The following is a 17515-nucleotide window of genomic DNA, read 5'->3' on the forward strand; positions in this document are numbered from 1 at the left end:
AACTGGGTAAAGGGATTATATGCGAAGTGGGTGCCATGCCGGACCATGCCCACACTTAAAGTGATAGTTTCAGGGAGTGATTAACGGCGTGGGACAAAGGTGTATTATGTTTAAAATGTCCAATTCTGCCTGATTTCATTCCGCGCCTCTGCGATTGCTGTGCAAATGCGCGATCTTTACCATATTTCAATCCGCGTTGTAGCGAGTCTGGGCAAATCAAGGGGCTAACGGTACCCTCCAGGTGCTGGGTGCGCTGCCTATGCAGCTTAGTGCGGCTCTCAGGCCGGCGGCTAGGGTGTACGTGCGGCTATTTCCCTGGTCAGGCTCTGCATTAGGGCACAATGCTGGGCGGAGGTGTACAAATGAAAGGAGGAAGAGCGAATGCATGGTGCAAGGTGTGGGTTTGTGGCCGGGGGGAGGTGGCGAACATTTCGAAGTATGCTTTTCTCTGGTGTCAGCGTGGGTAGATGCTGCCTTGGGGGGTGTGTATGTTTGCACTCACCTTTGTCATCTTACGTGCAGGTCCGAGGACGGTGGCAATTTTGTCTTCGACGAAGATCAGCATTGACTCGCATGGTCCAGGTAATTTAGGGGAGAACGAAGTCTAGGGGGAATTTCACAGTACAGTGGTTGCGACCACAACAGGCACAGGAGGTAAAGGGTGGAGCAACATGGCAGGTCCATTGATGGAATCCTCTCGGCCTCAGGCCAAAGTTGCCATACTCATGTGCTATTTTTCTTTTCAGCCTCGCCTTCGTACTTGAATATTTGTCGCAGACTAGGGCACCACCCAGCCACTCCCAGGGAGCCGCTCGCGAAGGTAATACACAGGGTGTGAGTGGACAGGCTGGGCAACAAAATGTGGGGGGTCACCAGCAATGTTCTCCGGCGATGGTATAGGGGTAGAAGGGCCAGCAAGGACAAGGGGGGGTACCAGAAGGTCGGGCCTCCACCGCCTGTGAGGTCTATGGCTTACAGTTCCATTTCTTTTTCAAGAGAACAGACCCCGAAGCGTCGACATGAATAGCCAGGGATCCCCCCCCGCTTTTTTCGCAGATGTCCCAGGTGGAGGATTCCGTGCCAGGAACCTCCCAAGATGCACAGCTGGCAGCCGTTACGGAAATTATCAGGGTTAAAGGTGTGGCATGGGCCAACGAGTTACTGAGAGCGAACAGTCCAGGGGACTCTGGAATCGACATGTCTGCCCCCCCCCAACGGGGCAGGAACCCGCGGAAGAGGGAGGGCCCACCAGGTCCAAGAGGCCTCGCAGTCCCACAGTCAGAGACTTCCCGGCAGAACCGCTGCCAGCCAAGAGTCCGAATATTGAACTTACAAAGGCAGTAGTCGTGCCTGCGGCTGCCTCACCAGTCCCCTCTGCCGGGTCAGGGATACCCCCGGCCACTGCATCCCCGCCGTCGAACTTTGCTACACGCGAGGACCTTGGTTATCTCACAGACACTTTAGCGGATTTATTGGCGGAAGTTAGAATGGGCCTCAGGGCCAACAGCCACCCTGCCGGGGTAGCCGCAGTGATTACTGATGTTGGGGTTGTGGCTCCAGCACTTCCAGTTCAGGCTCCAGGCGGGGCTTTTGTCACACAGGTGTGGGGCGGAGGGGTTGATCCAGTGGGGGCCCAGGGAGGACCAAGTGCACACAGCAACCCCGATAGGGTGGAAGCGCCGGGAGGAGCCACAAGGGACACAGGCTGCCAACAGAGGGCAGATTCTGCCGATCCGCCCATGGTAGTGCCGCCCATACCACTTTCGAGTGCTGCAGTTGCGCCCCCGCCTCCTGCAGTGACCAGCCCCTCTCCCTGTGCAGCGACTCAGGTGGTGCCAGCGGTGCCCGTGCCACTAGTGGCCTTGGCCCCCCTGTTGTCAGGCCAGTGCTCCCTAGCCTGGGAAGTGCCACTAGCAGCCAAGGAAGGGATATGGCGCACGGAGTTCATCGATATTTTTTCACTACTAATGCATTGGGCGGAGGGGCAGGACACCAGGAAAATGGGGGTCAAGGAGGAAGACAAGAAAGTGCGCTTTCAGGCATGGCCCGAGAAATCGATTAAGACTTGGGGGCAGGCCTTCGCTAGCTCGGCAGCAGTAATAATGAAGCAATTCCCAGAACAAGGACCGGGCCTGTTCCAATACGCCAGCACCATAACCAATGAGGCAGAGACCAATGGGGGCATGGGCTGGTACAGGTACGATTGCGAATTTAGAAAAAAGATGGCCATGTGTCCTGAGCTGGGGTGGGACCAGATAGAAGTGCGTCTGTGGATGCAGCACATGGACAAGGGAAGGGTAGAGCCTGCCGAGAAAGCAACCACCAACTACAAGAAGGGGGAGACGAGCAAGGGACAGAACCAAGATAAGAAGGGTCAGTTTAGGCAGTCCTTTCGGGGGGGCCGCAGATGGGGGCAGAGGCAAGGTACCAGAAGAAGCTTCACTGGTATGTGCAGGCTCTATAATGGGGGGACTTGCACCTGGGGTAAGGCCTGTAGATTCTCCCACACCTGCAGCAAGTGTGGTGGTCCCCATCCTGCCACCTTGTGTGACAAGCAGGAGTCATCCACTGGACACGCCAGACAGGACAAGTAGTAGCTTTGACTGTCCGACTAGGGTTAGGTCCTCCCTCCCCCGATCACCTTGGGCCCCCTTTGCTCGCCTCTCCACCACTACCAAGCGCATGCTGGTAATACCGCCCCCCTTCGTGCTCCCCGGACCCCCCTGACCAAAGGTCCGTCTCCCATTGACATTACAAGCTTGCTGCCACTACTGCGAGAGTACCCTAATGCTAAAGACAGGGCCGTGTTCGACGAAGGCTTCCTGGAAGGATTCAGAATTCCATATCAGGGCCCCAGGGTTAGCAGGGATTCGGAGAACCTCAGGTCAACTAAGGACCACCCCGAGGTGGTAGGAGCAAAGGAGGGGAAAGAAGTGGCCTTGGGGAGGGTGGCCGGCCCTTTCCAGCATCCTCCCCTCCCTGACTTTGTTGTCTCGCCCCTGGGCATAGTCCCTAAGAAGGAACCAGGGGCGTTCAGGTTGATCCAGCATCTATCCTACCCGGAGGGCGACTCTGTGAATTCATGGCTGGAAGAGGGCTCTTGCTCTGTCTCATACTGTTCCCTCGACATGGCCATCGACATTGTTAGGAGGGCAGGGAGGGGAGCTTGGTTGGCCAAAGCCGACATTGAGTCAGCATTCAGACTTCTGCCTGTCCACCCGGAGAGCCAACACCTCTTGGGCTTCAAGTGGCGAGGGGAATTCTTTTTTGACAAATGCATGCCCATGGGCTGTGCGGTATCTTGTGCCCTTTTTGAGGCCTTCAGCTCATTCCTGCAGTGGGTACTCTCGGTGAGGTATGACGTCAAGGCGGTGACCCACTAACTGGACGATTTCCTGTTCATCGGGGGAATTGGTACGCAGGAATGTTGCGAGGGGCTCCAATGCTTTAAGGATTTGGCCTGACACTTGGGTGTCCCGTTGGCCCCCGGCAAGACTGAAGGCCCTGCGCAGGTTCTCACTTTTCTAGGCATTGAGTTAGACATGGTTATGGGCATGTCGAGACTCCCTGCGGGCAAGGTGCAGGCCCTGCAACAGGTCATCCGGTATCTGCTCGGGAGAGTCAAGGCGCCTCTAAGTGTCATCCAGAGCCTGCTGGGCAAGCTAAATTTTGCAGCCAGAGTCATTCCGGTGGGGAGGGTCTTTGCCAGGAGTTTGGCTAGAGCCACCGCGAAGGTTGTCAAGCGACACCACCTTGTCAGGTTGTCCCTAGGTCTGAAGAAGGATTTGGCCATGTGGGGAGAGTTCCTGTCTTAATTTAATGGGACTGTGATCTGGAGAGCGTCCTGGGTGGACAGTTCTGAGATTAGCATGTTCACGGATGCTTCAGGGAGGGAGAGCTTTTGGGCAATCCTGGGCGAATAGTGGTGTGCGCAGGAGTGGCCCAACGCCTGGCGCTAGCGCGGCATTACGTCCAAGATCACGGTGTTGGAGCTCTTTCCCATCGTCATCGCTCTCCACCTCTGGCCAGAGTCCCTGTCTGACAGAAAGGTCCTATTCTGGTCGGACAACATGGCGGTGGTACAGGCAGTGGGATCGTTTCTGGGCGGCTTGGCCGCAGGCGAGAGCAGAGATGACCCCCTTCCCAACAACCCTCTGGCGAATCTTGGAGTGGAGCAGGAGTTGAGAGCCCTGGGGGAACGGTCCTTGGCCCCAGGTACGAGGGAGCCACCTGTGATCATTCAACAAAGTAGTGGAGGACTTAGGCTTAACGGGGTTATCATTGGTAGACAGAGTGCAGGCGTTTGTGGTATGGGCAAAGAGACAAGGCAAATCCCACTCATGGGCCTGCGGACACCTGGCTGCAGTCAGCCATAATGCTAAGTTGAGAGGGGGTCAGAACCCGGTGAAGTCTTTTGTTATCAGGGCAGCACGGAAAGGCTGGGCTAGGATGAGCCCAGGGTCCCGGACAGTAGATCCCCCATTGATTTTCACATTTTACAGGCCATGCTAGATGTACTAGAGGTAGTAACTCACTCGCACTTTGAGGCTTCCCTGTTTGCAGCAGCATTATGCCTAGCCTTCTTCAGAGCCTTCCGCATCAGCGAATTGGTGGCACACTCCAAAACAAACAGTTCAGGGTACGCCTTGGGTTTAGCAGACATCAGCCTGGACCGCAGTTTGAGCATCCACCTCAGGATATCCAAGACAGATCAGGCAGGCAGGGGCATAGATATTGTGTTGAATCCATTGGGGGACCCCAAGTACTGCCCGGTTTCCATATTCAGGGAATGCCTCGCGCTGCGCCCTCCAGCGCCCGGGTACCTACTGATCCACGCAGACCACGGGCCACTGACTAAGTACCAGATGGACCTTATCATGGGGGCGTGCATATCCAGGGCTGGCTTACTTAGCTTGGGCAAGAAGTATTCCAGACACTCTTTTAGAATAGGTGCCGCTACCGCTGCTTTCAGCCTGCAAGTGTTAAAAAAGTGGGACGCTGGGAGTCCCTATGTTACAGGCGTTATATCTGCCCATGAGGCGTTCATGTAGTTTATCTAGTTTTGCAGTGTTTTGTGATCTACCGTTACAGGTTTTACAGTGTGTTTGAAGTGTTGTAATATTTGCATAATGGAGATATTAATAAAAACAACAAGTTTGAAACATTTCCTTTTTCTTATCAGGGTCCAGAGTGTGGGTCTTGGGGCACTCAGCCATCTCCAGGTTAGCACGTTGGGCATCAATCAGGAACTGGACACGTGGATTCTCAAACACAGAGTTTGTGTGGTTGGGGTTCCGGGGAATGCGCTGGAACAGCCTCATGAACAGACTCAAGCACTCGCTAGCCTCTCTAGGAGCCCCACCCAATCACCTGGTTATACATCTGGGTGGCAATGACCTCACGAATTCAGGAAGGACTATTTTACTGCACAGGATGAGAGCTGATCTGGGGGAGGTCTACAAGCGCATGGGGCAATGTGAGGTTTGGTGGTCAGAGATCATGCCGCGTAGGGTGTGGCATGGGGCTAAATCCTGCGAGGCGGTAGAGCGGTCAAGGAGACGCGTCAACAGCTCCATGCGCAAATTCACGCAGCAGAGGGGATTAGGTTTCATCAGGCACAAGATGATTCAGGATAGGATCAAGGGTTACTATGAGGTTGACGGTGTACACCTCTCGCCTGTAGGGATGGACCTATTCCTCTTAGACCTACAGGAAGCCTTGCAGTTGAAGGGTTGCAGGTAAGATACAGAAGCTAGGGTAGTGGGGGGGGGCCCGGGCAGCGACGGTGGCCGCTGCCAGGGCTGTGGCGGAATTACCGGGCGATCTGGAAGCAGATAGGTACAGAAGTGTACCTCAGTGGGGCACATAGGGGTGCCAGAGCCTAACACCAGGGGCCTCATGGGAGGTTCCTGGAACCTGTGTCGGTGCCCCAGTAGTCCTTCGGGCAGTTGTGGGCCTGTGCAACCGGGGGCTTGCCTAGCTATGCTCCACCCGAAAGGGTCATGAGTACAAGAGACTAAGGGCCAGGTGATCCAGGAGGGTTACCAGAAGCGGCAGCACATAGGTGGTTCACCACGGTGCTGCCTGGCTCATCAGGCGGGCAGGTGGCGAGAATGCAGCCTGCCCTTGGATCGCCCGTAAGCTAACCCACAATGATTACATAATGTTGTATGTAAATAACCTGCAGCAGCTTTTCCCAAGTTAACACTGGTGTGTAGTGTGTTATTTGCGGGAAGCATGATATGAGGGGTGGGGGCTGGTTGCCATGATGTTACTATACGGCTGCCCGAGGCCACAATCTGTGGCCACTCAGGAGGGCGGCCCTCTAGTAACAGAGGGCTCCCCCCGCCCCACCTTCTCCTCCCCCTGGAGACAGGAGGAGTCTCCAAGGGATCGTGGGGGCGTGACATCACGTCCGGTGCACCAGGCAGGGCGAGGTGTACTTAAGTCCCCCTCGCCATGTTGCCTGCCTCTTTGTTAAACCGCAAAAAACACAGTTGATGGAGAGAATGCAGAAGAATGTCTTATATTCACCCCAGTACAAAGATCTGGGCCTAAATCCATCGTTTTTTGCACTCCACACCACCCTAGGTCAGACAATGGCTATATGCAAATCAGCCTTGACCCTGTGCCTCATTGGAACAGTCCAGCCCGAACTACCAAGCCATGTCTTTCCTAGACCGGAATCAAGCATCCAAGGTCCGGTTTCTGGCTATCAGCCTTCTTCAGCCTGGATAGCTTGACTCCAGAGATGTGGAGAGCCTGGGACTCACGTCTGAGCATACCCAGCCCACTCGGGGTGAAAATTGCAATAAACACAGTTGATGGACAGAATGCGGAACAATGTCTTACATTCACCCCAGTACAAAGATCTGGGCCTAAATCCATCATTTTTTTGCACTCCACACCACCCTAGGTCAGACAAAGGCTATATGCAAATCAGCCTTGACCCTGTGCCTCATGGGAACAGTCCAGCCCGAACTACCAAGCCATGTCTTTCCTAGACCGGAATCAAGCATCCAAGGACCAGTTTCTGGCTATCAGCCTTCTTCAGCCTGGATAGCTTGACTCCAGTGATGTGGAGAGCCTGGGACTCACGTCTGAGCATACACAGCTCACTCGAGGTGAAAATTGCAAAAAACACAGTTGATGGACAGAATGCAGAACAATGTCGTACATTCACCCCAGTACAAAGATCTGGGCCTAAATCCATCGTTTTTTTGGACTCCACACCACCCTAGGTCAGACAATGGCTATATGCAAATCAGCCTTGACCCTGTACCTCATGGGAACAGTCCAGCCCAAACTACCAAGCCATGTCTTTCCTAGACCGGAATCATGCATCCAAGGACCGGTTTCTGGCTATCAGCCTTCTTCAGCCTGGATAGCTTGACTCCAGTGATGTGGAGAGCCTGGGACTCACGTCTGAGCATACCCAGCCCACTCAGGGTGAAAATTGCAAAAAACACAGTTGATGGACAGAATGCAGAACAATTTCTTACATTCACCCCAGTACAAATATCTGGGACTAAATCCATCGTTTATTGCACTCCACACCACCCTAGGTCAGACAATGGCTATATGCAAATCAGCCTTGACCCTGTGCCTCATGGGAACAGTCCAGGTCGAAGTACCAAGCCATGTCTTTCCCAGACCGGAATTAAGCATCCAAAGACCGGTTTCTGGCTATCAGCCTTCTTCAGCCTGGATAGCTTGACTCCAGTGATGTGGAGAGCCTGGGACTCACGTCTGAGCATACCCAGCCCACTCGGGGTGAAAATTGCAAAAAACACAGTTGATGGACAGAATGCAGAACAATGTCTTACATTCGCCCCAGTACAAAGATCTGGGCCTAAATCCATCGTTTTTTTGCACTCCACACCACCCTAGGTGAGACAATGGCTATATGCAAATCAGCCTTGACCCTGTGCCTCATGGGAACAGTCCAGCCCGAACTACCAAGCCATGTCTTTCCTAGACCGAAATCAAGCATCCAAGGACCGGTTTCTGGCTATCAGCCTTCTTCAGCCTGGATAGCTTGACTCCAGTGATGTGGAGAGCCTGGGACTCACGTCTGAGCATACCCAGCCCACTTGGGGTGGAAATTGCAAAAAACACAGTTGATAGACAGAATGCAGAACAATATCTTACATTCACCCCAGTACAAAGATCTGGGCCTAAATCCATCGTTTTTTTGCACTCCACACCACCCTAGGTGAGACAATCAGTCTTGAGAGTCGGGCGTGAGAGGACCAAGTGAGACTGGTTCTTCGTTTAAATTCATCAGATACAAGAGAATAGAGGAGAAGTCTCCCTTATGCTGCTCTTTGGAAAGTGAGTTGGTCTATCAGGCGTTATGTCCCTACTTGGTATGTGGTTTACGTAGAAGTTTTGATTAGGTTTTTTTGTGCATCATATCACAGGGTTAAGGTGATGCATACGAGTGCGCAGTGGCATGTTTATAGGCTTTTAAGTGTTTGGGTTGACACCTTGTGTGTGGATCACCATTGTTGTGGAGCAGACGATACCTCTTATAAATACAGGGATGTTAAGTGTGTGTCTTTTATTGTACAAGATCTTGATGTGCAACTATACCGTCCTGAAGATGGTCTCAAGGATCTTTTAGACCAACGAGAGACCGAAACGTTGACGCACTGACATAGTTTTGCTTATATTTGTATGCTCATAAGACGGAATGAAAAATCAGATGAAATGCTCTGTTTGATTCCTTAAATATGGTGTTTTGGTTTCCATATGTACTCAAAGCTTATAGAACCTGCACGCTCTTATAGAACCTGCACGCTCGCTACCGCTTCTGTCAGCTTTTTAATCTTTATTTTTATTTTAACCTTAAATCGCCATAACCTGGCTTTTGCTCACCCTTCGCGCTAGTGCTGTAATTTGCGCAGACGCGCCTGTGCTTGGAGGGGTAAATTAGAGAGGCTTACCTGCACGTTAATTTGTGGAAAACCCACCCACATTTGTGGGATTTAGTCAGTGGGGCTACTTTGAGGCTCGGGAGGCTTACATCGCGGCGCTAGCCGCCATCTTGGGTGAGTGGTTTGGGAAAGTGGGCCGGTGACTAGGCGCCATCTTGGTTGGCGGGCTAGACGATCGCATAGGCGGTCTCCCGCGCTTCACGGTGATAAATAACTATGGAGGACCCAGCGCGCAGTGTTGGCGCGCAGCGGGCGCGTCGTAGGCGCGCCGGAGGTGCGCCAGAGGTAAGCCCGTTTGCGCCCGTTCGCGCACAGGACGCACTGGCGGCTGGAAATGCTGCCTTGGTCCCCCTTACACCCCTAACTCATACCAAAGAAGATCTACTAGTCCCGACCCCTGTTGTCATGGGAGAAACTCTTCCTTCTACTACTGCCGAAAACCTCAATTCTCTGGTCTGCGGCCTGCTAAATGTGCGATCTTTATGCAGGCATCATACAGAGATAGCGCTACTCATAGAACAACATGAGTTAGACGTCTTATTCATGACTGAAACATGGACGAGGACAGATAGCGGTATAGAACTGGGACAAGCCTGCCCCCCAGGATACAGGATTAGACATAACCCTCGTGTTGGGGCTAGAGGAGGAGGTGTAGGACTGATTTACAGGGACTCACTGGACTTCTCCTAGTTTAAAATCAAGCAAATCAAGGATTATGAACTGATGGGTTTCTCTCTGAAGGGACAGGGTGGGGTACTATTAACTGGTCTCCTGTGTTATAGACCTCCGGCTGGCGGTGCATTGGCTGTGTCCGACTTTACCGATCTAATATACGAGCTTTCCAACTCCCATGCCAGACTGATGGTACTGGGGGATTTTAATATGTGGCCAGATGGACCAACAGACTCAGCCTTTACATACCTCACACATGCTTGTCGCAATATCAATCTAGAGCAGTTGGTTCTTTCTACGACTCATCAGATGGGACATGTTTTGGATTTGGTCTTTGCTGACGCTGGCCAGGTAAAGGTTAGTAATATCCTTCCGCAGTGCTGGACGGACCACGCCCTAGTCCTCTTTTCGGCAGCTCTCCCGACGGGCTGCTCTAAAACTAGTAACACAGGAATGGCTAGGACGGGGAGACAATGGTCCAGGCTTCTGAGAGGCGCAATCCTTCCAAATCTGCTCGCTGAAGCTTTTCAGCTGGCAGACAACGCGTATGAAAGCTACAACGCGCTCACTCAGCAAATTAAGACCACCTTGGATAGGCTGGCTCCGTTAAGGAAAACGCGAGACAGAACAAAAACTGCCATGCCATGGTTTTCGAGGGAACTTCTTCAACTTAAACAGCAGTGCAAACAGGCGGAGCGGAGATGGAGGAGACACTATCTGGCATCGGATAAGATTCTCTTCAAACAGGAACTGGCAGCCTACAAGGCACAGATTAAGTGTGCAAAAGCAAGGTTTCTGGAGGAGACTTTACTGTCAGCCTCAAACAAAGCACAAGCTTTGTTTAAAATTGTCAACGAGCTGTCACGACCGGCCTGTGCTACCACCACTATCCCAGCCTCTCAGTTATTATGCGATTCATTGGCCAAGGCCTTTGAAGACAAGATCGCGACCATCTTGAGTAACCTGAATCCCACGACATCTGGGGTTGCTCATCCTCCTATATCGGAGATGGAGGCTGGGAAAGCCAGGCTGGAAAGCTTCCCTCTCCCGTCTTTTGCGGAGTTTGGTGCCCTAGTGGATAGTGTATCCTCTGGGTCCCCCCTTGATGTACTTCCGCACAAACTCTGGAAAGTCTTTAGGGAAGAGTTGTTCCCTCCTCTCCACGCAATTTGTTGCCAATCTCTTGGCTCCGCCCAGGTCCCGAACAGCTGGAAATTAGCAGTTGTTTCTCCATTACTGAAGAAAGAATCACTGGATCCCTTATGCCCCGCTAATTACAGACCCATATCATTACTTCCCTTTCCGATTAAGATCCTGGAAAAACTGGTCACAAGACACCTGTCCAGTTTTTTGGAAGTTAATGAATGTCTGGATGCGTCGCAGTTTGGTTTCAGACCAGCGCATGGAACCAAATCAGCCTTGGTGACTGTCTTGAGTGACCTTCGTTCGCGCACCGACCATGGACGAGCAGCCTTCTTAGTGCTGCTCGACATGTCGGCAGCGTTCGATACGGTCAGCCATGCCATTCTGACCAGGAGACTGGAGGAGGTTGATGTGACGGGCTTGGCCCGGGATTGGCTTGTTTCATACTTGGCCAATAGACATCAGGTGGTTGCCCTGCCCCCCTTTAAGTCCACCATTAAAAGGGTTGGTCAGGGAGTACCCCAGGGCTCGGCCATCAGCCCTATTCTTTTTAATCTGTACCTCCACCCCCTGGTCAAGCTAATCAAATCATTCGGCATTTCAGTCACCAACTACGCTGACGACACCCAGCTTATTTTCTCCTTTGAAGGGGAGAATCCCTGGCGACCTTTCACCATTGCATGGTCACCACGGCAACATGGCTGAGTAACAACTCGCTGCAATTTAACAGCTCAAAGACAGAGGTGTTACACTGCTCAGTGGACCGGGTCCCTCGATCTCTACCACAGGACTTCTGGCCCCCCTCTTTTCAGGGCACGGCGGCAGCAGCTACCTCGGTTCGGAATTTGGGAGTGACAATGGAACCGGGTCTTCAACTGGACGGTTTCATTGACAAAACAGTATCCACTTGTATGGGCCTGTTGCGCTCCCTCAGGAAGATTCTCCCTCTGCTCCCTGTCCATGCTAGACCAGAAGTAGTGCGCAGCATCATTCTAAGCAGACTGGATTACTGCAATGCACTACTTCTGGGGGCACCTGCTACGGCGATAGGTAAGCTACAAAGAGTGCAGAATTTCGCGGCTAAGCTAGCACTCTCCCGCCGTCATTTTGACTCCTCTTCCGCAGCTCTTAGAGACTTGCATTGGCTCCCTGTCCCTCAACGGATCGAATTCAAGGCGCTATGTCTGGTTTTCCGGGCTTTGCATGGCTCGGGACCGCTGCCCTTACAGGAGATGTTCACTTGGTACACCCCCGCAAGAGCTCTCCGTTCTGCCTCTGCCTATCTGGCGGTTGTTCCTAAGTTTCGGAGAAAGCGAATGTGTGGCCGCTCGTTTGGTTTCACGACATCTAAGCTGTGGAACGATCTGCCACTGTCGCTCAGATGCTCAGGAGACCTCCCTTCTTTAAAAAAACTACTAAAAACTCATCGGTTTCCTAGGTCAGGATAATTCCTCTATGATCCTTTTTTGATCGTGCTTCAGGACCTACTTGATCTCAGCGCCAGGATGCCCGTCGGGTGACAGAATGCGCTTTATAAGTGTGTTATACATACATACATACAATGGCTATATGCAAATCAGCCTTGACCCTGTGCCTCATGGGAACCGTCCAGCCCGAACTACCAAGCCATGTCTTTCCTAGACCGGAATCAAGCATCCAAGGACTGGTTTCTGGCTATCAGCCTTCTTCAGCCTGGATAGCTTGACTCCAGTGATGTGGAGAGCCTGGGACTCACGTCTGAGCATACCCAGCCCACTCGGGGTGGAAATTGCAAAAAACACAGTTGATAGACAGAAGGCAGAACAATATCTTACATTCACCCCAGTACACAGATCTGGGCCTAAATCCATCGTTTTTTTGCACTCGACACCACCCTAGGTCAGACAATGGCTATATGCAAATCAGCCTTGACCCTGTGCCTCATGGGAACAGTCCAGGCGCGCTGTGGTGGCCTCGCTGGGGACACGCATTCTCCCACCCTACCGCTCACCCTGCGTGTCGGCATGGGGGATATGGCAAGAACTTTTTAATGTTTGTATTTCTCGTTGTAGGCGGAGTTACAGGGCGATCTGGAAGCAGATAGGTACAGAAGTGTACCTCAGTGCGGCACATAGGGGTGCCAAAGCCTAACACCAGGGACCTCATGGGAGGTTCCTGGAACCTGTGTTGGCGCCCCAGTAGTCCTTTGGGCGGTTGTGGGCCTGTGCAACCGGGGGCTGGCCTAGCTACGCTCCGCCCTGAAAGGGTCGTGAGTACAAAAGACCAAGGGTCAGTTGATCCAGGAGGGTTAGCAGAAGGGGCAGCACATAGGTGGTTCGCCACTGTGCTGCCTGGCTCATCAGGCGGGCAGGTGGCGAGAATGCGGCCTGCCCTTGGATCGCCCGTAAGCTAACCCACCATGATTACATAATGTTGTATGCAATAAACCTGCAGCAGCTTTTCCCAAGATAACACTGGTGTGTAGTGTGTTATTTGCGGGGAGCATGATATGATTGGTGGGGGCCGGTTGCCATGATGTTACTATGGAGGCTGTACGAGGCACATATACTTCTCTATCGTGGGAACAAGCTGCATGCCTGACTTTGGAAGGATAGGGGTTGTGGGGTGGGGCGAGAGCCTTCTGACACTGCTTATGTAATGCTGTTGTGTAGCTTTTCTCCCGCATGGCATGGGGTCTGCTGGCTATGTGGCCTTGTTGAGCCGTGGGGAGTGAGGGTGGACTTCATTTGGCATTATCTCAGCAATGACTAGCCTACCTACAGTGTAGGGTAGCCCTTCAGGCACACCCTGCAAAACACATCCCTAAGTTGGAAATTAGAACCATGGTCTCTTGGATTACCCACAGGGAATAGCTTTCATTTTGGTGATTAATGCCCAGATTCCACAGGGGACTTTTCTATATCATCATAGTGATGACTGGTGACCTGCCATGGGAATCCTACAGGCACACTTTTGGGGGGCCAGTGTCAAGAGGTCTTGTGGTCCTCCCCACGCACTTGGAGGCAAATTTCCATCCACACTTCTTGAGACACTTAGTGACACCACACGCCAGCCCAGGTAGTTGTGGGACCTTCTGATTCCCTACTGAGCTTCTTCTGACCCCAGGTTGGTACTTACCATGGGGAAAGACAAACATCAGGCCCCACCCTCACCAAGGAAGATTGATAAATTCATGACACAAACTTTGGCTCCTTATGGGACACCATCCCCATACCTCCCAGTCACCGACACACCCACTGGACCCTGCCGCAGACCATACATTGTCGATTTTACAGGCCATCCAAGATTCTGGATCTTCTTTGGAAGAAAAATTGTAGAAGTAAGCATTATTTTTATCCCTGCTTGACCAAAACTTGCAGAAAACACGGATAGGGTCATGGAGGCCAAGGGCAGGATCTTAGGATCTTAGAGGCTGAGAACTCTCTGCACACTTTGCAGTACAAGATTGCAGTCCTACAGAGGACTGTTCTCCAAATTGAGGCCCACGTAGAAGATGCTCGCGGTTAATCTCTCTAGTTTGTGAGCTGAGTTATGAAGGGGTTTTGGGGTGGTTCACTATAAGGGGAGGTTTATACAGTGCATTTGCCCAGTTTGTGTTGGTATCCAGCTTACACCACAATAGGTACTTCTTGTTTTTAGAAAGTAGGGTGGGGGTGTATTTGCAGTATGTAGAAGTATGCTTTTACATGTGTTAGTTAGTTCTCTATGTTATGATCCAGGACATCCATGCACATGGGCATCCGTGTACAGGTGTACTTCCTCTTTTGGTGGGTTGCTCACAGTACCTCAGGGCTTGAAGACCAGATACAGTGAGTCACTTGGAGTGTCAATGGCCTGTTAGATAAAGTAAAACCGGGAGAAATGCTAACAACTGTTTGTTGGTTGGGACCTGACATTCGCGTTCTTCAAGAGACTCACCTAGTAGGCAATAGATGCCCCTTCCAGGCACGCATGAGTTTCACATACATTTTCATTGTTTTGTTTACCAGGGGCTCGAGAAGGTAGAAAAGAGATTTGTGGGGATCTCCCCATACCACGTGGATTGGCAACATATTATGCTACGTTGTATGCCCACTCCAGTACTCCTGAAATGGTCGACTCAAGCTCCTTCATGGGAGACCTTCCTACCTGCACACTGAGAACTAGAGAGATAGTCTCTTTTGAGGCCAAAGTCACAGTGGAGGAATTGGGGTAGGCTCTGGCTCAGCTTCAATCTTGGAAAACTCCCAGCCTCATGGTTGCGCCTCAAGCCCCCTTTATTAGCTGTGTTTCAGGAAGCCTTGATAGTGGAATTACACCTCAAACGCAATGAGATGATGGTCTTCCTTGGACCGGACACAAGCATCCTGGGACCGGTTTCAGGGTAACACCCCTCATCAGCCAGACTAGCTTGAATCCAGAGGTCTTGGCTTGGCAGTTTGGGCTGGACTGTTCCCATGAGGGACAGGGTCAAGACTGATTTGCTTATGACTGGGTCTGAACTGGGGTAGCGGAGTGAGCTAAAGAACAATGATGGGTTCACCCCAGATCTGTGGGGTGAGTGTCTGAAATGTTTCAGCTCTCCATCCATCATTTCTTTGTGTTTGCTTTGTTCACCCTAAGTTGGCAGAGTATGCCCAGACATGGGTCCCTTGCTCACTTTCTCACTGGATTCAAGCTAGCCTGGCTGTTGAGGGGTGTCACCCCGAAACCAGTCCCAGTATTCTAGTTTTTTGACCAGGGAAGACCTGGCTTTGCAGTTCGGGCTGGACTGTTCCCATGAGGGACAGAGTCAAGACTGATTTGCATATTGCTGGGCCTGAACTGTGTGGCGAAGTGAGTTAAAGAACGTTGCTGGATTCAACCCTGATCTGTGACCAGGGGTGAGTGTGTGAAAAGTTTCAGCACTTCGTCCAACATCTCTTTGTGGTTGCTTTGTTCGCCCTAAATTGGCAGGGTATGCCCAGATGTGGGTCCCGTTGCTCACTTTGCCACTGGATTCAAGCTAGCCTGGCTGATGAGGGGTGTTACACCAAAATCGGTCCCAGGTTGCTTGGTTCCTGTCCAGGGGAGACCTGGCTTGGCAGAATGGGCTGGACTGTTCCCATGAGAGACAGGGTCAAGACTGATTTGCAAATGTCTGGGTCTGAACTGAGGTGAGATCTGTGACTGCGAATGAGTGTCTGAAAAGTTTCAGTGCTCTGTCCATCATCTCGTTGTGTTTGCTTAGTGGTTTTACACCTGCCAGACTAGCGGCTGGCAGATATTGTAGTTTCACCAAAGCCAAACCATCCCTTCTCTCGATGTGATTCCTACCAGCCTATCTCTCTTCTTAAAAATTAGGTTAAACTCTGGGCTAAAGCTTTGGAAAACCAATTGCTGAAATTAAGCAACTAAAAAACTGTTTGACTAGGTTTGGTTCACCCCGATTGTCAGAACCCCTTTCAGAGGGCCATGGAGCACGCAGGAGTTGCTGGGGCAAACTGTTGTGGTTGAGGTCTTTTACTTCTGATGTCATAGGGCCTGACCCACTATGGATCCTGAGCAACTGGCCCAAGTACCCCTTCTGCAGTTTACTCACGCTGTGGATAAACAGTTGAAATCTTCCTCTGGGGGAAGGAGTGTGGATGCAGGTAAGTGAACAGGACTCATAACTCAAAGTGCACACAGTATGAATAATAAATCAATGTTCACTGCAATACTTACTTTTATTTCTACCTCAACACATTCCAATGAATCACAACATTCAGAAGCAGTAACGAAATTCCTTTGAGGTTGGAGCTCTAGTATTTGTCAGGCAAGCGCCTGTCCCACCCTTTCCTGGTCAGAGTTATACCCCATTCACTTGTGGTTGCAACTAGCGAATGCTCACTAATAGGCTGTACTCAAGAGTTCCCCTTTGACTCTTCAAGAACTAGTCAAAAGTGTCCCGGATGCAGATGCACCATTAGCATCGAGTGCCCGGGGGCCCCACAGGCTCAATTCTAGTTTAACCTGCTCGGGCGGTTGAGAAATGTTTCTCCACAGGCGCTCACAAGTCTAGATCCCGTTCAGCGAAGTTGGGCTGCCTGTGGTAAACACTGCAGCACCTGGCAGGCACAGGCTCTTTCCCTGAAGCCGCGCAGCCAGCTTGTCTCAGAGATCGGAGCTGCTCCCACTTCTCAAAGATGACATAAGTCACTGTGTTATGAACACCAATGTACCCCAATATAGGCTAGGTAATTGCACAACCCTTTACCCTTTACCTACATTTGTCCTACCGTTGTTCTACATAACAGGTTTGGCACTGACCTTTTACCTAGTTAGGTGCTGAATAAATGTTGTGTGGTTTACTCCAAAATCCAGCCTAATTTATTATGCATGAGGATTCTCAGTATCACAGCAGGACTACCATCTTCTGCATAATAACTATGTATAAGGGTCATCACTATCGTCATCCTTGGCCGAAAATAGGTAGAAACCCTCATGGTACTTTTTTTGGTATATAAGCACCACATCTTCGCTGGGCTAACCAGAGGAGAAAAGTCTTCCATGCTGACACACTGCCGCTAGACGGTGCGGTCCCTGCACGCAGACACTCCAGCATGCAGTGGTCTGACATCCCTTGCAGGGCGCCCATCTCGGGACCAAGACGGGTTCTTTGCTCTCCCACATCAGGTAATGGGGTTGGCTCTATCCTTAGGGAATTCTTGGCTTTACACATACATACATGCTGTGCACACTTAGTTACATCTAGTTAGGCTTTGCATCGTAGGAGTGCACATTATTACTGGCATGTATTA

The sequence above is a fragment of the Lissotriton vulgaris genome, chromosome 10 (assembly GCF_964263255.1).
Source record: "Lissotriton vulgaris chromosome 10, aLisVul1.2, whole genome shotgun sequence".
Taxonomy (NCBI): Eukaryota; Metazoa; Chordata; class Amphibia; order Caudata; family Salamandridae; genus Lissotriton; species Lissotriton vulgaris.